Source organism: Mandrillus leucophaeus, unplaced genomic scaffold (genome assembly GCF_000951045.1).
Source record: "Mandrillus leucophaeus isolate KB7577 unplaced genomic scaffold, Mleu.le_1.0 Scaffold192, whole genome shotgun sequence".
Taxonomy (NCBI): domain Eukaryota; kingdom Metazoa; phylum Chordata; class Mammalia; order Primates; family Cercopithecidae; genus Mandrillus; species Mandrillus leucophaeus.
This window is the reverse complement of record NW_012101943.1, coordinates 1,472,152-1,493,040: the sequence shown is the minus strand read 5'-3', so window position 1 is coordinate 1,493,040 and position 20,889 is coordinate 1,472,152.

Below are 20,889 nucleotides of genomic sequence, written 5' to 3'. Positions count from 1 at the left end.
CCTGGGAACTCTTATAGCTTTTATAATCAGCTATATAAGCTGTTCTGTTGGAAGCTGCATTCTGCCAAGGGTAAATGAACTGGGTCCACAAAGTTTAGTGCTTGATTAATTTTTTTTTTTTTTTTAGCTCATGAGTTATTGCAGGTTCTAAACTTAGCAAAATGCCTCTCTTGAAACCCAATATGAATATTAATGTAAGATGGACTTGGAATGCCAAAGCAGTTGAGGGTGGGTCAGGCACTTTCTAGAAGCTGGAATATTTGCATATATTTCAGTTGAACTATGAAATTTTTTACATGAATTTTTTGTCAGAGTCTTTTATTACAAGGAAGACATGTTTATATCTGTATTGACTAAATGTCATACAGTCCATGTTGTCCAGTTTTCAGAACCATACAACAAGTAGTTTTATATGACTCAAATTACAAGAACAAGTGAGAGTTAATACTGAGAAAAATATTACATAATAGATAGGCAAATTCATTCATTCATTCAACAAATGCTTATTCTCTCCTATGAGTTAGGTGCCAGGATAGAGGCCCCCTCCATGAGCTGTACCGTGAAGCGGAAAACAAACATTGTTATCACACAAATACATAACTATGAATAGTGAGACTTATGTGGTAAAGCTTGCTAGTTGCCTATTCTCTTTCTTCTATTTCTTCCTCAGTAACAGGTCCTTACATTATCAGCAATATATTCAGCTAAAAAGCTATATGTATATAGTTTTCCAGTAACAATATTAGTATTTTTTGACTAGCATCATGACAGTGAAGATGAAGTCTGTAGATTTCAATGAAAGGAGTGAAAGAAATGAAGCAAATAGTAAACAAATTATATTACATTCTGTTGCTTTTTAAAGAAATATTCATGTCTTGTTCATTTTTTCCTTATAAACAGAATAACAAATTTGTTCAAGAATTCACCCTTCATCAAAGGGGATTCTATCTTTATGTTAGAAATAAATCTTTATTAGTTGAAACCAATTATTATAATTGAAACAACCTTTGCAAAATTATAACTGAGGAAATTATGACAGTGAAAGAAATCAGACCTAACCAACTCCATCTTGCTTCTAACCTTGTTCATTCCTGGGCATAGCATTCCTGGGCATAGGCCGAACTAACATTGGGAAGGAATTATTTGTGCATATACATATATACACACACACATACACATATGTACACACACACATATATACACACATACATAGACATATATGTGCTCAAATAATTGCATATATATGTATATACACACACACATATATATACACATACAGATTTGCAAAGAGGCATGGATAAAAGACTCTCCTGAAGAGATAGATGGCTGAAAGAAGTTAGCAGAAGTTCGACTGGGCATGGTGGCTTATACTTGTAATCTCAGCACTTTGGGAGGCTGAGCCAGGCAGATCACTTGAGGTCAAGAGTTTGAAACTAGCCTGGCCGACATGATGAAACTCTGTCTCTACTAAAAACGCAAAAATTAGCCAGGCATTGTGGTGGGTGCCAGTAATCCCAACTACTTGGGAGGCTGAGGCAGGAGAATCACTTGAACCCAGAAGGTGGAGGGTTGCAGTGAGCCAAGATCATGCCACTAAACTCTAGCCTGAGTAACAGAGTAAGACTCCATCAAAAAAAAAAAAAAAAAAAAAAGTAGCAGAAGCTATTGGTTATTGGGTGGGGTTTTTGGAAAAACTCCTTTCAGGGGTAGGATTTTGCTGGGAGTTCAAAATTTAGCTTCTGACCTTACCTCCTCTCCTCCCTGTTGCCTGGAATAGAGACAACTATGGAAGGCTGGAGCTGCAAGGGCAATCTTGTGATAAAGCATTGACCCTGAGGATGAATGTCAGGTGCTAAGGATTGGGGAGGCTGTTGGCCCCCTAAAGGTTTGCTAAAAATCATTGACTTGAGACAAATTGATTAATAGAAGAAAAGATATACAAATGTATTTAACATGTAAAATGGCAGCCTTCAGAATTAAGAACCAACTTTCCAATGAGTTATAAAAATATATATGCCGTCCTGAGGCCACAATAAAGAATGCAGACTCATAGCATGGCCGGGAACAGGTTATGTTGGTTTATCAGGTTTAGTGGCAAGACAGGTTAGTTAAGAGAGAGAGAAAGGAAGAAACTTGGCTAGCAAAGGTGGTCTTGCTATGTGGATGGAATCTCCCTCAGAGAGAACAGATGGTAAATGTTTCTTTTCAGACTTCTATAGATGTCAGACTCTCAATCTCTCCTGAATCTGGGAAGGGGATAGGAGGGGGAAGGGCATAGCTGCATTAACGGAGATTCTCTACAGATACAAATCATCCGCCCCCTCCCCACCAACACACACACACACACACACACACACACACACACACACACAGCTTTGTAAGGCCACCTCTGTACTTCTGTTTGCTGGCTAAAGGGCAGCCATTTAATAATATGTCAAAGAAATATATTTGGGGTAAAACATATTAATTTCCTTCTGGATGATGGAACAGAATAAAAGAAAATCCTGGGTTCTTGATGACATGGAGCTGCTATAGCTGTCCTGATTGGCTTACTTCTGACTCTTTTCACACAAGTGAAAAATAAAACCCTATTTTGTATAAGCCACTCTTATTTGTATTTTTTTCTTAGATGTAACTAAGCCTCAGCTTTACTGAATCAAATAGTTATAAGACCTGTGTTGGAGTAGAGGCTGGATCTAGAATGGAGACTCAGAGGAAGTTCTCTGTGGAAACGATGCTTGAATTGAGCTCTGACTTAGATGGTGTGGGTAAGGAGGATAAAAGAAAGGAAAAGAGAAGAGTTTTTCAGAAAGAAGAGAAAATGTGCAAGACCCTTGAGATAGAACTAAGTGAATTAGGTGTGTTCCAGGAGGGAAAAAAAAAAGATCAGTGTGCCTGGAACAGAGAAGGTTAGATTGAGAGTGACCCAAATTGCCAATTTTTTTTTTTTTTGAGGCGGAGTCTCACTCTGTCGCCCAGGCTGAAGTGCAGTGGCACGATCTTGACTCACTCCAAGCTCTGCCTCCCAGGTTCATGCCATTCTCCTGCCTCAGCCTCCCAAGTAGCTGGGACTACAGGCGCCTGTCACCACGCCCAGCTAAATTTTTTTTTTTTTTTTTGTATTTTTAGTAGAGACAGGATTTCACCATGTTAGCCAAGATGGTCTCGATCTCCTGACTTCGTGATCCACCTGCTCAGCCTCCTAAAGTGTTGGGATTATAGGCCCAAGTTGCTATTTAAGATTTCGGCTCATTGTATGGCAGATTTTTTATAATTCGTGGGTCTTACACAACTGAAGCTTTATACCCATTGAACAGCAAGTTAGCAATGCTGTATGGTACACCTAAAAATGTATTGATAGGAGAGATCTCATGTTAAGTATAATTGCCATGATAAAAATAAATAAGATTTAAGCACAGATATAATTATATACATGCATACACATAGGCACACACACACACACAGTAGCACACCATTTATAACGTGGAAGATACATCAGAGGAAGTAACAGTGTAGACAGGGAGACCAGTTAAGAGTCTACTACAGAAGCTGAGAGAAGAGATGTTGTCAGAGGCATGTGAACCAGAGTGACACCATCTTGAATAGGTGCTGGGTAAAATAAGGCTGAGACCTATTGGGCTGTACTCCCAGGAGGTTAGGCATTCTTAGTCACAAGATGATAGGAGGTCAGCACAAAAGGTAGGTCACAAAGACCTTCCTGATCAAAAAGGATGCAGTAAAGAAGCCAGTGAAAAACCACCAAACCAAGGTGGTGATAAAAGTAGCCTCTGGTCATCCTCATGGCTCCTTATGTTAATTACGACCTCTGGTGTTTCTCACTGCTAATTATAATTCATCAGCGTGCTAAAAGAAGATCCCACCAGTGCCATGACAGTTTACAAATGCCATAGCAATGTCAGGAAGTTACTCTATATGGTCTAACAGGGGGAGGATCCCTCAGATTCAGGAACTGGCCACCCCTTTACTGGAAAACTCACGAATAATCTACTCCTTGTTCAGCATATAACCAAGAAATAACTCTAAGTGTATTCAGTTGAGCAGCTCATACCACTGCTCTGACTATAGAGTAGCCATTCTTTATTCCTTTACTTTCTTAATAAACTTATAGACTCGCCCTGAATTCTTTCTTGTGCAAGGTCCAAGAACCCTCTCTTGGGCCTGGACTGGGGCGCCTTTGCAGTAACAATATTGATATTTTCTGCTAGTATCATGACAGTGAAGACAAAGAAAAGTCTGTGGATTTCAATAGAAGAAGCGAAAGAAATGAAGCAAATAGTAAACTGAATTATATTACCTTCCCCTGCTTTTTAAAGAAATATTCATGTCTTACTCATTTTTCCCTTATAAACAGAATAATGAATTTATTCAATAATTCACCCTTCATTGAAGGGGATTCTATCTTTATGTCAGAAGTAACTCATGATTAGTTGAAACCAGTTATTATAATCTCAATCCTATTACTAGTGATTTGATTTAGGTATGAACAGATGAGTTAATTTTGAGCAAAGAGAATTAAATAAAATTTGAGAGGAATTTGAGAATTTTTTTTTTTTCTTTTAGAAGAAAGAAAAAATCCACACAGAAAGAAATGCTATCTACTTCCTCTGGGTATTTTCACATTGGAACGTGCTACCTGGAATGCTGGCATCCACTTTGCAACCAGGAGGGGAGCAAACCTTAGAACAAAGTTAATACATCAGAGAGAGCAGGGTAGAGTGATGGAGAGAGCCTCACCTTCTATTTACCTACCTATAGACTTCTTGTTATATGAGACAATAACCTAAACCCCAAAGTTTAAGCCAGATGAACTGGGGTTTTTTTTGTTAATGGCAACCAATTTGATCCTACATGATCTACATTTCAAGCATTAGTAGCTGTTAATTTTAAATTTAGCATCACCGTAACACCAATCATTTCACAGAAGATAGCTTGATTATTAATATACTAAGATTAAGATCTGCAACCTGTATTTTCTATGTCTTTTATAATGGAGAGTAAAGTTTTCATTTACTCAATTTAAAAATTAATAGTGAAAGGAGGGTGACTAATAGTTTGACATCCAAAAATAGAAATCAAATTGACCAGCCCAAATTTAGAGAAACTGTCTGGCAAAGCAGAAGCAAACAGGGTAAGGAAAGATATTATAGAGTTAAGAAATTTTAGGAAAAAAAGGCTTGATTTTTGTTTATGACCTTGAGAAGACTGAAGATATAACTGCCTGATGTGTTCTTCCTGCCCACTGCACAGACAAAGCCAATTCACGGATACCATAGCATTGCAATAAAGAAAAAGTTCATACTGAATGAGCAAAAACTCGAAGCATTCCCTTTGAAAAACTAGCACAAGACAAGGATGCCCTCTCTCGCCGCTCCTATTCAACATAGTATTGGAAGTTCTGGCCAGGGCAATCAGGCAAGAGAAAGAAATAAAGGAGATTCAAATAGGAAGAGAGGAAGTAAAATTGTCTCTGTTGATGACATGATTGTATATTTAGAAAACTCCACTGTCTCAGCCCAAAATCTCCTTAAGCTGATAAACAACTTCAGCAAAGTCTCAAGATACAAATTCAATGGCAAAAATCACAAGCATTCCTATACACCAATAACAGACAAGCAGAGAGCCAAATCATGAGTGAACTCCCATTCACAGTTGCTACTAAGAGAATAAAGTACCTAGGAATCCAACTTACAAGGGACATGAAGGACCTCTTCAAGGAGAACTACAAAGTCACTGCTCAAGAAAATAAGAGAGGACACAAACAAATGGAAAAACATTCCATGCTCATGGATAGAAAGAATCAATATCATGAAAGTGGCCATACTGCCCAAAGTAGTTTATAGATTCAATTTTATCCCCATCAAGCTACCACTCACTTTCTTCACAGAACTGAAAAAAAAAAAAAAAAAAAAAACTACTTTAAATTTCATATGGAATGAAAAAAGAGCCTGCATGGCCAAGATAATCCTAAGCAAAAAGAACAAACCTGGAGGCATCATGTTACCTGACTTCACACTACACTACAAGACTACAGTAACCAAAACAGCATGGTACGGGTACTGAAACAGATATATAGACCAGTGGAACAGAACAGAGTCCTCAGAAATAACACCACACATCTACAACCATCTGACCTTTGACAAACCTGACACAAACAAGCAATGGGGAAAGGACTCTTTATTTAATAAATTGTGTTGGGAAAATTGGCTAGTCATTTGCAGAAAACTGAAACTGGACCCCTTCCTTACACTTTATATAAAAATTAACTCAACATGCATTAAAGGCTTAAACCGGAGACCTAAAACCATAAAAATCCTAGAAGAAGGTCAGGTGTGATGGCTCATGCCTGTAATCCCAGCACTTTGGGAGACTGAGGCAAGTGGATCACGAGGCCAGGAGTTCTACTAAAAATACAAAAAATTAGCTGGGTATAGTGGCGCACACCTGTAATCTGTGGGCTGAGGCAGGAGAATCGCTTGAACCTGGGAGGCGGAGGTTGCAGTGAGCCGAGATTGCACCACTGCACTCCAGCCTGGGCAACAGAGCAGGACTCCGTCTCAAAAAAAAAAAAAAAAAAAAAAAATCTTAGAAGAAAACCTAAGCAATACCATTCAGGACACAGGCATGGGCAAAGACTTCATGTCTAAAACACCAAAAGCAATAGCAACAAAAGCAAAAATAGACAAAGGGGATCTAATTAAACTAAAGAGCTTCTGCACAGCAAAAGAAACTATCATCAGAGTAGACAGGCAACTTAGAGAATGGGAGAAAATTTTTGCAATCTATCCATCTGACAAAAGGCTAATATCCAGAATCTACAAAGAACTTAAACAAATTTATAAGAAAAAATCCATCAAAAAGTGGGTGAAGGACATGAACTGATACTTCTCAAATGAAGACATTTTATGCAGCCAACAAACATATGGAAAAAAAGCTCATCACCACTGGACATTAGAGAAAAGCAAAACAAAACCGCAATGACATACCATCTCACACCAATTAGAATGGCGATCATTAAAAAGTCAGGAAACAACAGATGCTGGAGAGGATGTGGAGAAATAGGAACACTTACACTGTTGGTGGGAGTGTAAATAAGTTCAACCATTGTGGGAGACAGTGTGGCAATTCCTCAAGGATCTAGAACCAGAAATACCATTTACCTCAGCAATCCCATTACTGGGTATATACCCAAAGGATTATAAATCATTCCACTATAAAGACACATGCACATGCATGTTTACTGCAGCACTATTCACAATAGCAAAGACCTGGAACCAACCCAAATGTCCATCAGTGATCGACTGGATAAAGACAATGTGGCACATATACACCATGGAATACTATGCAGCCATAAAAAGGATGAGTTCATGTTCTGTGCAAGGACATGGATGAAGCTGGAAACCATCATTCTCACCAAACTATCACAAGAACAGAAAACCAAACACCACATGTTCTCACTCATAAGTAAGAGCTGAACAATGAGATCACATGGACACAGGGAGGGGAACATCACACACTGGGGCCTGTCAGGGGGTGGTGGGCTAGGGGAGGGATAGCATTAGGAGAAATACCTAATGTCGGTGATGGGTTGATGAGTGCAGCAAACCACCATGGTTCACATATACCTATATAACAAAACTGCACGTTCAGCACATGTATCCCAGAACTTGAAGTATAATAATAATAAAGAAAAGATAAAAAGGATATTAGAGGCTGGTCACACCAGGTAGAAGATAGAGTTATTACTTAAATCTATCTCCCTGAAAATTCAGAGGCTAGGGTTTTTCAAGGATAGTTTGGTAGGCCAAGGAGTCAGCTTCTGGGTAGGGCCACGGGACCCACAGGTGGAGCCATCCCATGCAAAAACCTGAAGAGATACCTGAGAAAGTCAATCTTAGGTTGCACAATAGTGATGTTATCTGCAGGAGTGATTGGGGAGTTGCAAATCTTGTGACCTCCAGAATAACAGCTGGTAAGCATTTATGCCTACACTCAGGCTCTTCATTCTCCTATCATGGTGGTTTTTCATTAGCTTTACAAAGGCTATTTAGTTTGGGGGAAGGGCTATTATCATTTAAACTATAAATGTCTCCCAAAGTTAGCTTGGTTCAAACCCAGGAATAATTAAAGGGCAGTTTAAAGATTACAGGCAAGATGGGGGTTGCTTAGATCAGATCTCTTTGACTGTCGTAATTTTGTCACTGTTATAATGTTTGAAAAGGCAGTTTCAAGTACAGTTGTATTTGGCAGAGTAATGAAAAAAAGGAGAGGCATTCGGGACAGACTTGCCTAAAAAGCTACAGGGTTTAGTACTTTATTACATCTTACCTTCATTTAAAACTATTTATGCATGTGTTTGCACAATAGATTTGTTTGAACACTTTATAATGATACAGCACTGGGATTATAGTAGAACTTCAGTTTTTATCTAAAGAAAATAAATGTTCATGGGGTAAACCAAACTAAATTTAGAAGAGGTCATGCCTACAGTGAAGTTAGATCAAAAGATTTTTTCTAGGATAAAACTAGTTTCCTGATTGCTAGAAAGAAGACACTTTTCACGTAAGCACATCACATTGTTAACCTGCTGCATAAGCAGAATATGTTGCTGGAGACTGAGAGGAATATAAATATGAAATGCATAGTTAACTTTGCTTCATGACTTTTCTAAATATGTCCCCAGGTAAACTAAAAGGTATTTTAGTAATAGACACATAGTAAATTAGGAAGAAATACTGTGCAAATGTGGAACTTTAGGTTAAAAATCACAGATGCAATCTATGCATTGACTTTTACTGTGTTCCAGAACTCACTAAAATGGCAGCAGATAACTTTTAAAAGTTTGAAGTAAACCATATATATAATTCACACAAAACAAGGCACACATCGTATGTATAAAGCTTGATGAATTTTCAACACTGAACATGTATGTGTAACCAGCAAACAGAGCAAGAAACAGAACCTTCTAAGCATCCCAAGAACTCCCTCATCCCATTGCCAATCACTATAGTCAAATGTATTTGTTACCCTGACATCCAACAACATAGATCCATTTTTCCAGATTCATTTTTCCAACAGATTCATTTTTCATTTTTCCTGATTTGAAAGAAATCATGGAGTATGAATTCTTTTGTATCTGGCTTATTTTCCTCCATATTAATTATATTAATTATAGATCAAATGCTACAAAATAGCACTTATTGCTATATCATACTTCACTGTATAAAAATACTACAGTAAAGAAAATTTTAAGAAGCATAAATTCACAGTTAAGGAGGATGAGAGAGGAGATTACGACAATAAATCTTAAAAGCAGTAAAGAAAAGGAAGGAGTTATAACTCAACTTGAAGACCAGAAATTTTTTGAAACATATGGTTGCAGTGAGCCTAAAGATGAGCTACTTCATGCAGCAGAATAACCCATAATTAGAGGTGTTCAATATTTCTAAAACTTTGTGTTAGAGGTAGAGCTCAAACCAGGAACACAAGCTCTAAGTCTGTGAGAAAAGCCGTTAGAACTCAGACTCTGTCACACATATAGCTGGGCTGGTGCTCCTGTGTCTTCTCGGCAGAAGACTGGAAATTTAATCACTGTCTACAATGAACCAGAGACTGAATGTGGAGACCAAAAGTTTAGTGTTTAGTGGTGACTGCACTAAACACAGAAGATTAATTGAAATCCTATATTCTGAATGTTGAGTTATCCACCTCTCTTGTAATAAACTGTTCTGAGAATGTGGGCGGTAATATCCTTGTCTGAGGATGTTAGATGATTCACCTTTGGAGGTGCCAATCAGTGGAAAAGAAATGGGCTAGAGATACTGACAACTGGCGATTCACCCTGCAAAGCAGCCAACAAATTTATAAGCCCTGAGCAAGCAAATGGGGCCTCCCATCCGCTTTTGAGTGACTATATTAGCCCGTTTTCACACTGCTATGAAGAAATAACCTTAACTGCATAATTTATACAGAAAAGAGATTTAATTGACTCACAGTTACGCATGGCTGGGGAGGCATCAGGAAACTTACAATATGGCAGAAAACAAAGTAGAAGCAGGCACCTTCACAGGGCAGCAGGACGGGGTGAGCGCAAGTACGGGAAATGCCAGATGTTTATCAAGCCATCAGATCTCCTGAGACTCACTCACTATCACAAGAACAGCATAGGGGAACCTGCCCCTGTGGTTCAGTTACCTCTGTGTGGTCCCATCCTTGACATGTGGGGATTATGGGGATTACAATTTGACATAAGATTTGGGTAGAGACACACAGAGCCAAACCATATCAGTACCCTCAATTCTAGTCACCCAATGTTTGAGAAAAGACTCTAATGTGAAAAACAAAGATAGAAACAAACACACGCACAAAAAGGAATTAGATGTAATGGGCAGGGCAATCAAAAAATACTTTTTAAAACGCTAAAAATAAAATAAGAAAAAGAGTGTAACTACCCAATGGGTTCACCTTGCCTGCTGCCTAGACAGAGCTGATTTATCAAGAGGGGAAATTGCAATAGAGAAAGAGTAATTCAGGCAGAGTCAGCTGTATGGGAGACCAGAGTTTTATTGTTACTCAAATCAGTCTCCCCAAGCGTTGGGGTATCAGTTTTTAAAACTTCGTGGGTGGAAGGCGGCCAGTGAGTCGAGAGTGCTGACTGGTTGCGTCGGAGAAGAAATCATAGGGAGTTAAAGCTCTCCTTTTGTGCTGAGTCAGTTCCTGGGTGGGGGCCACAGATTAGATGAGCCAGTTTATCAGTATGGGTGATGCCAGCTGACCCATCAAGTTCAGGGTCTGCAAAATATCTCAAGCACTGATCTTAGGAGCAGTTTAGGGAGCGTCAGAATCTTGTAGCCTCCAGCTACATGACTCCTAAACCATAATTTTGAATCCTGTGGCTAATTTGTTAGGCCTACAAAGGCAGTCTAGTCCCACAAAGGCAGTCTAGTCCCCAGGCAAGGAGGTTTGTTTTGGGAAAGGACTGTTGTTATCTTTGTTTTAAACTATAAACTAAGTTCCTCTCAAAGTTAGTTCAGCCTTCACCCAGGTATGCACATGGACAGCTTGGAGGTTAGAAGTAAGACAGAGTTGCTTAGGTAAGATCTCTTTCACTGTCTCAGTTATAATTTTGCAATGGCAGTTTCAAGAAGCTTTATAATCAAATATTCCAAGAAAATACAAAAGAGCATTTAAAAGTTACTATTAATGAGAAATTCAGTAGAAAATAATTTTAAGGAAATTTCTTAGAAATAGAAACAGCAATAAGAAGAGGTGAAGAACAAGAGAGCAAAGATTAGCGATTCAGTCCTAGATGTCCAATACTCAAATAATCAGTTTAGAGAGATAAGAGAAAGAAGATGTAGGACAGGCATAATTCTACAAATAAATTAAATTTTCCATTATTAAATGCTACAGAGAGTGATGTCAGCAAGACTGCTCACTAGAGGTGCCTAACACTTGTTCCCCCCGCAAAAAGGACCCAAACAGTGAATAAGCAACTATATTTCAACCAGAGTGACTAAAGGAGAGTGCTGGAGAACAGCAAGGAAGTGGCAGAAATTCTGTGGAGCACAGAAACTCAGGATGGCTACATTTAGAAGAGAAAGAAACCCCATGTATTCACCACACCCTCTTTCTCCTCAGTTGAGATGAGCTTGGGACTAGGAAGGACTCCTTGCAAGGAAAAGATAAGCAGAAGGCCCCTAGCAGCCTCCATCACTGTAGAGGACACTCACAGTCTTCATTACTAAAGGATCCTGCAGCCCTCGCAGACCCTGAGCCCAGCTAAGGGAGTTGCATAGAATTCACAAGGAGGCACTACTCCAGATGAGCCTATGTTGTGCCTTGCACCCTGTGAACCAAACTGCTACTGCACTGCAGCATCTTAAAACCAGAGATACTGCTAGAATGTGTCCTGTTCTGGGGGCCAGTAGTCACTGTATCCCTCCGTCTCAGAGGCTCTAACATCATTGCACCACTTTCACACACATGGTAGGATACCATTTCCTCGCTGAGCTTCTGTAGCCCCCTATCACCTTCAAATAAGCTGCATAGGAAGCATTCCACCTCCCTGATCCCAGTTGCTGTTCCCCTCAACCCCAGCTACTCAAAGACTAGGCCCAGCAAAGCAGCTGTGCTCCCTGGTGCTCAAACCAACCTAATGCCTGCTCCACAGGAATCAATCACGGCTTGAGAGTAGCTGTGACCCCAGTGCACAGCCAACACAGCACCCTGCCCCTCAGGGACCATACCCTTCAGCCCAGTGAGTAAGATATAATGGATTTACCAGAGTAGCTACATACCCTTGGCACCTGAACTAAACTGGTGCCCTGTGCTCAGGAAATTGGAGCTTCTACCCAAGGAAGCAGCTGCAATCTTGGCACACGGGGTGTCCTGCCTCTCAGGGACCAAGTGCTCTGGCTCAGCAGAGAATCCATGCCTGAGCCAGTGGAGCAACTGTGCCCCCTAGTGCCTGAGCCAACCTGGTGCCTCATCCTCCTGAAATCGGAGTTCCAGATGAAGAGGGGAGCCATAACCTTGGCGTCCAAGCCAGTGTGGCACTCTGCTCTCCCTGGATACCAGGATCATGTGTGCAAGAGAGAAACCACACCCAAGCCTGCAAGCAACCTTATCCTCTAGAACCTGAACCAACCCAGGGCCCCATCTGATTCTTCCTCTCCCAGAATTGGAACATCAGTCCAGTAAAACAGCCATGCCTTCCTTGTGCTTGAGCTGACATAGCACCCTGCCCCACCAAGGAAATACAGCCTTCCTGAGCTGTGCTTCTTCACCCTCTGGGCCAAAGATCCACAGTGCCTCACCTCCTTAGATCAGAACCAGCTTTCCAGAGTTTGAGTTGCTAAGATATCCTATCTCCTTGGGGAGTGGTGCCATCCTTTTAGTGTTCTGTACCACCTAGGGCCCAAGCCACAGCTTTCCTACCATTCCTGGGTCCTTGCTGCTGCCGCGACAGGATGTACAGAGCTTGGGCCACTATTGTTTCCCACTACTCCAGGGTCCAGTCACCACTATGCAATATCTCCTTTTTCTTGTGCCCAAGTTGCCACTGAGCTCTGCTGACTCCAGGACCTGGATTGCAGTCTTCCTGAGGCCTGAACCTGTGAAACACTACTCCTTGCCTAGAGTTGTGCGAGTGCTTGAGGATCAGAGTCACAGTTACATCTCTGCCCCCTGGGGCTGAGCTACTGGAGAGTGCCTTTAGAGTCACAGTCCTCAGCTTGGTGGGACAGCTGCATCCACTGTGCCTCAGAGAGTAAAGCTTCATTCATATCAAAGGTGCTGCAATAGTTCAACAGAACCCTGAGTCCAGCATACCAGCTCCACAGTCACTCTGAGCACCTGTACCCTAGAACATAGTGCTTCTGAGCTGCCTGTGGCCCATGCCAGACCCAAAACCAATGAGGACCCCATCAGCTAAGTCTTCCACTATGAGGGAAGAAAATAAAACACTCCTAAAAAGTTTGCCACTATGAACCCTAACAACCAACCCTGCAACCACCCTTGCCACATTGGCCTGAAGCCCAGACCACTGAGGTGCCTGCTGTCATCACTGACATTGATCACAACTGAAGAACATGTGTGTAGACTATAATATCATACCCACCTGAACCCAGAGCCAACACACTCTGTCCAACTGACATCTTAGTTCCAACTCATTTGCACGTAAAAGTCTTTCCCTATGAAAGCCAGAAATATATAACTGAAGAGTCAACTGCTCTATCAGATGTGCAGACATCAACACAGGATCATAATAAAGAAGAAAAAGGAAGGAAACATGACGCCACTAAAAGAACACAATAATTTGCAAGTAACTGACACCAAAGAAACGGAAACTTATAAATTACCTGAAAAGGAACTTAAAATAATGATCTCAAGGAAGCTCAGCAAGATACAGGAGAATACAGGTAGATAATTCAATGCAATCAAGAAAATAATTCACTATCTGAATGAGAAATTCAATCAAGAGATAATATATCACAAAAAATAACCAGACAAAAGTCAAAGCTGAAGATATCAATGAATAAAATAAAAAATACAAATGAGAGCTTCAACAGCAAACTAAAGAAGAGAAAGAAAGGAAACCTACGAAAATGATTAGACAACATTAAGTGAATAAAATTTAACATTATAAGAGTTTCAGATGGAGAAGAGACAGAGAAATGCACAGAAAGCTTAGTTAATCAAATAATTGCTGAAAACTTCCTCAATTTTGGGAGATATACAAACAAGCAGATCCATGAAGCTCAAATGTCCCAAGCACGTTGAACCCAAAGAGCTCCTCACTTAGGCATATTACAATAAAAAAGTCAAAGACAGAGAATTTTAAAATCAGAAAAAGAAAAATGTCAAGAGACATACAATGAAATCCCCATTAGACTATCACGGGATGTCTCAGCTGAAACCTTGCAAGCCAGGAGAAAACGTAATGATATATTTAAAGTGCTCAAAGAAAAAAAAAAAGAACTGCCAGGCAAAAATACTATACCCACCAAATCTATTTTTCAGAAATGAAAGAGAAATAAAGTATTTTACAGAGAAGCAAAAGCTGAGGGAATCCATCACCACTACACATGCCTTAGAACAAATGCTTAAGGGAGTGCTTTAATTGGAAAAAAAAAATGATAATTACTATTATAAAAACATGAAAGTATAAAACTCACTGATAGAGGTAAATTCATAATCAAATGTGGAATACTTTATTATTCTAATGGTGATGTGCAAATCTTTCAAATGTCTAGTATGAAGTTTAAAAGTCAAAATAGTCAAAAGTAACTATAGCTGCAGTAAGTTGGTAAGAAATATACAACATAAAAAAGTAAATGTTGAAAATAAAAATATAAATAATGGGAGGCAACAAAGTTTAGAGTATGTGATGTGATTGATGCTAACTAGCTAACAGCTTGAAATAGCTATAAGATGTTTTATGTAAGCCCCATGATAACCACAAAGCCAAAAACAAACAGGAAACAAAACGAAATGACAGCAGATAAATGAGAGAAAGGAATAAAAACTTAGCACTGCAAAAAATAACCAAATCACAACAGTAGACAATGAGAGATGAAAAAAGAAGGAGCTACAAAACAACCAGAAAACAATTAACAAAATGGCAGTAGTAAATTATTGAATGTAAATATATGAAACTCTCCAATCGAAAAACATAGAGTGGCTAAATGGATTATAAAAGACCTAACTATATGCTACCTAGAAGAGACCCACTTTAGCTTTAAGAGCATACATAGGCTAAAATATGAAAGGATGGAAAACAGTGCCCTACAAAAGAGAGCAGGGGTAGCTATACTTACATCAGATAAACTTAGACCTCAAGTCAAAAACTGTTATAAGAGACAAAGAAGCTTATTTTGTAATGATAAAAGGGTCAACTCATCAAGAGGACATAACAATTGTAAATATATATACACCCAACATTGGAGCACCTAAATTTATAAAGCAAATATTAATGAACGTAAAAAAGAAATAGAGAACAATATAATAACAGGGGGGACTTCCTTATCCCGTGTTCAACAATTAATAGATTAGCAAGATAGTCAATTAACAAGAAAATACTGGACTTAAAATGCACTTTAGATCAAATGGACCTAACAGACATACATAGAATTTTTAATTGAACAACAGCAGAGCATGCATTCTTCTCCAGTACACATGGAACATTTTCCGGGATAGACCATGCATTAGGCCACAAAACAAGTCTTAACAAATTCAAGAAGACTGAAATAATATCTAGTAGTATTTCTCAGCACAGTAGTGTGAAACTAGAAATCAATAACAGGAATAATCTCAGAAAATTTACAAATATGTGGAAATTAAACAACATGCTCCTGGAACAACCAATCATTCAAGGAAGAAATCAAAAGGAAAAATTTAAAATCTGAGATAAATGACAATGAAAATCCAATATATGAAAACCTATGGGATGCATCAATACAGGTCTAAGGGAAGGGCCTATAGCAATAAATGCCTCCATTAAAAAAAAAAAAAATAGTCCAAATAAGTAGCCTAACATTATGTCTTAAGGAGATAGAAAAAAAAAAAAGATCAAACCAAACCCAATGTTAGCAGAAGAAAGGACAAAATAAAGATCACAACAGAAATAAATCAAATAAAGAACAAAAAAAATCAATAAAACCAAAAGTTGACACTTTGAAAAAAAATTGACAAAATCAACAAACTCTTACCTAGAGTAACTAAAATAAAAACAGAGAAAGCTCAAATAAGTAAAATTACAAACGAAAGTGGAGACATTACAAAAGATGCCTCAGAAAGAAAAAGGTTCATAATGGATTGTTATGAACAATTACATGTTATGAATTAAATAACCTAGAGAAAATGGATAAATTTGTAGAAAAATACAACCTACTATTATTGAATCAGGAAAAAATGGAAAGCCTGAAAAGACTAAAAACAAATAAAAAGACTGAGAAAGTAATTAAAGCCTTCCAATAAAAGAAAATCCAGATCAGATTGCTTCATGGCTGACTTCTCGCAAATATTCAAAGAATTATTACCAACACATCTTAAACTCTTCCAAAAATACAGCTAGAAAAAATACTTCCAAACACATTTTATGAGGCCAGCATCACCCTGATACCCTGCCTTGGGGACTCTATTTTCTCTGTGAAGTAGGAGGGGGTGGGTCCTTGACAAAGGAAAAAGAAAGAAATAGAACTGTGCATATTTGTGAATGATGTGATTGTATATGTTTAAAATGCTACAGAATCCATCTAAAATGTTATAATTAGTGAGTCTAACAAGATTGCTAGATGCGATGTCAATATTTTAAATATATCAAAATGAATTTTACTTCTTGCCAAGATGAAGTAGCAGGCACTGAATTTCCTCTCCTGCCTGACATAAATAAACAGGATAAAATATATAGAACAACAGTTTTCAAGACACTGAACATCATGCAATGAAAGAATGACCCCCGAGAAATAGGAATTAATGAACCGAGTCCTACAATTTCTCTGGCTTACTGCCGTCGGAGAGTTTCCAGGCCATAGTAAAGGAAAATGAAACTTCAGGAGGTACCCAGCCAACCCCCTGAATACTAATACAGAGATGATATTTGAGTAGAATAAGACAGACAGTATTGCAGGATTGACTGGAGAGGAGAGAGCTACACAAAGAGGTAACTACAGAGATCTGTACAGAAACCCTTTAAGTATTTACCTGATTATTGATCAGCACCTGTATGTGAGGAATACACCTAAGGCTGGAGAAAGAACACAAAATAATTAGAGGTAATAGGGTCTAGAATTCACAGAGGACTGGAAATGGGCCAATTACTACCAGCAAGACTGTAAAAGTTTATGATTCACAAAGTACTGGGCAGAGCACACAGAAAGGCATTGCTTTTGTGGTAGGCCTTGACTGAACATTGCTTCTTTCCGACATAACAAATGTAAGAATGATTAATACAGCATCAAATTGTTTCTAAGTACCCAAACTGCATCCCATAACAAATCTCAAGATTATTTATAAGCATACAAAATATCTGGCACCTAACAAGGTAAAATATATAATGTCTGGAAAGAAAAATTACCAGGCATGCAAATAAGCAGAAAAATATAACTCATGAAGACAAGAAAAATCAATCAATAGAAGCAGACTTAAAACTGACATAAATGTTAGAATTGACAGGTAACATTAAAGAAGTTATTATAGTTGCATTAAATATACTAAAAAATAAAAGAGAATCATGAAAAACATAGAAAAGATCCACACTGAATTTCTACACATGAAAACTAAAATGTAAAAAGTGAAAAATACACTGGAGATTAATGGCAGATTAAACATTACAGAAAAAAACAGAATTTAAAAAATAAGTCTAGCATCAGTAAGCTGTGGAACAATTCAGGTAGGTTTTGAGGTAATAGGAGTCTCAGAGAGGAAGGAGAGAGATGAGGGGAAAAGAAAAATTATTTGAAGCAATAATGGCCAAACATTTTTCAAATTTGATGAGTACTATAAACACACAGAGAAAAAAGCATTAACAACTCTAAACTGTTGACCTCTGAAAGGGTCAACCAACTCAAAAACTGAAGAAAGCCTAAGCTGAAGAAATAGTTCTAGATGCATCACAGTCAAAATGCTCAAAAACAGTGATAAAGAGAAAATCTTAAAAGCAGCCAGATAGATACTTTACATAGACGGGAACAAAGATAAGGGTGTTCTACTATTTCCCATAAGAAATAATGCAAATGAGCAGATGGAAGAGTAATATCTTTAAAGTATTGATATAAAAATATAGAGTTCTATATCCACAGAAAATATCCTTTAAAAACCTAAGTGAAATAAATATTTTCTCATACAAAAATAAATTGAAATGATTTATCATCAGTAAGCCTACACTATAAGAAATGATTAAGCAAGTCTTTCAGGTAGAAGGAAAATGAAACCAACTAGAAATATTTATTTACACAGAACATTAGAAATGGTAACCATGTGGGTAAAATGGTAAATATGCCTGTCTTACTGTTTTAAATCTCTTTAAGTGATAACTTAATGTTCAAACAAAATTAACAATTTATTCTGGGGCCTATTACATAGGTATAAGTAAGATATACAAAAACCAATAGCAGGAAGGTCAGGGGCAGAGGTAGGAAGAAGGAGAAAGTAAAGAAAGTATGCTAGCTTAAAGTGTTTGTATATGTGAATAAAATACCACTTTAATATAGACTGTAATGAATTTAAAATATATACCATATTTGGGAGGTTGAGGTGGTTGGATCACTTGAAGTCAGGAGTTTGAGACCAGCCTAGCCAATATGGTGAAACCCCATCTCTATTAAAAATACAAAAATTAGCCAGGTGTGGTAGTACACACCTGTAATCCCAGCTACTTGGGAGGCTGAGGAAGGGGGATTGCTGGATCCCAGGAGGCAGAGGTTACAGTAAGCTGAGATCATGCCACTGCACTCCAGCCTGGGCAACAGAGTGAGATTCCTTCTAAAAAAAAAAAAGAATTAATAAATAAGTATACCATAAACCACAGAGCAACCAACAAAATAATAAAACAAAGAGTTATAGTTAATAAGTCGAGAAAAGAATTAAAATGGAGTCAAAAATGTAAACAATAGAGGCAGGAGAAATGAGAAAGGGAGAACAGAGAAAAGATGGAATACAAATAGAAAATGACTAGAAAGATGATAAATTTAAATCTAACCATATTAGGAATTACATTAAATGTGAACAGTCCAAATACTCTAATTACAAAAAACAGAAATTATCTACTTGGATTTTTAAAAAAGCAAGATCCAACTACATAATGTCTATAAGAAAGATTATTTAAATATAAAAACAAATATAGGTTAAAAGTAAAAGAATGGAAAAAGATATCCCATATGAACACAAGTAAAAATAAAACTAGATTGGCTATATTAACATAAGAGAAAATGAGTTTCAGTCAAAGGATATTACCAGATGTACTGGGTTGAGTAACGTCTCTTAAAAATTAATGCTCACCCTCTGGGCGCAGTGGTTCATGCCTGTAATCCCAGCACTTTGGGAGGCCGAAGCGGGCAGATCACAAGGTCAAGAGATTGAGACCATACTGGTCAACATGGTGAAACCCCATCTCTACTAAAAATACAAAAATTAGCTGGGCGTGGTGGCTCATGCCTGTAATCCCAGCTACTCAGGAGACTGAGGCAGGAGAATCGCTTGAACCCAGGAGGTGAAGGTTGCAGTGAGCCAAGATCGCACCACTGTACTCCAGTCTGGTGACAGAGCAAGACTCTGTCTCAAAAAAGAAAAAAAAAATTAATGCTCATCCAAAATTTACGCCCACTTGGAAATAGGGTCTTTGCAGATTTACTCAATTTAAGATGAAGTCATACTGAATTAGAAAGAGCCCTAAAATCAATTTGACTGGTGTTCTTATAAGAAGAGGGGAATATGGACAGAGGCAAAAGGAAAATTCTATGTGAATACAGAGGCAGAGATTGCAGTTATGCTGTCATAAGATAAAGAACAAAAGAACACCAAGAATCACTGGGAACAACCAGAAGACAGAAGAGGCATGGAATAATTCTTATCTTCAGCCTTGAAAGGGAAAGGGACCCTGCCAACACCTTGATTGCTGACTTCTAACCTCTAGACCTTTGAGAAAATAAATTTGTTGTTTAAAGCCACCCAGTTTATGGTAATTTGTTACAGCAGTCTTAGGAAACTAATACATCAGGCATTAAGGTTCATTTCACCACGATAAGGGGTGTAAATTCACCAAGAGGACATAACAATCCCATATGATTATCTTATAAAATAGCTTCAAAATACATGAAGCAAAACTGATAGAACTGAAAGGAGAAATAGACAAATCCATCTTCAAGGGCCTCCTCATAGTCCAGAATGGCTGCTGAAACTCCAACCATTGCCTCTAGGTTTGGGGCAGGAAGAAGAAGGAAGTGGAGAAAGGACAAAAGAATGTGACTCCTTTTTAATTGCCCTTCCCAGTTTTCTCACCTAAACTTTTTGCTTATATCTAATTGAACACCCTTAGTTGCATGAGACTAGAAAACACAGTCTTTGCTTCCTGGAGAAAATTGGGATTCTGTTGCTTAAAAAGACAGGGAGAATATGTGGAGGAGTGGCAACTAGCAGTATTTTCAATACATGAGAGCGATTAAACCCTAAAGTTAAGTATGAGTCCTTTATAATAGAATAGTTAGCACAACACCTGGCTCCACTACCTATTAGCTGTCTGAGCTACAACATGAAATGTAACATTTCTAAGTCTCAGTTTTCTCATCTGTAAATTTTAAAATTTACAAAGGGTTATTTTGGGAAATAAAACTATATCCATACAAAAAAAATCAGCCATATTATTATATACCA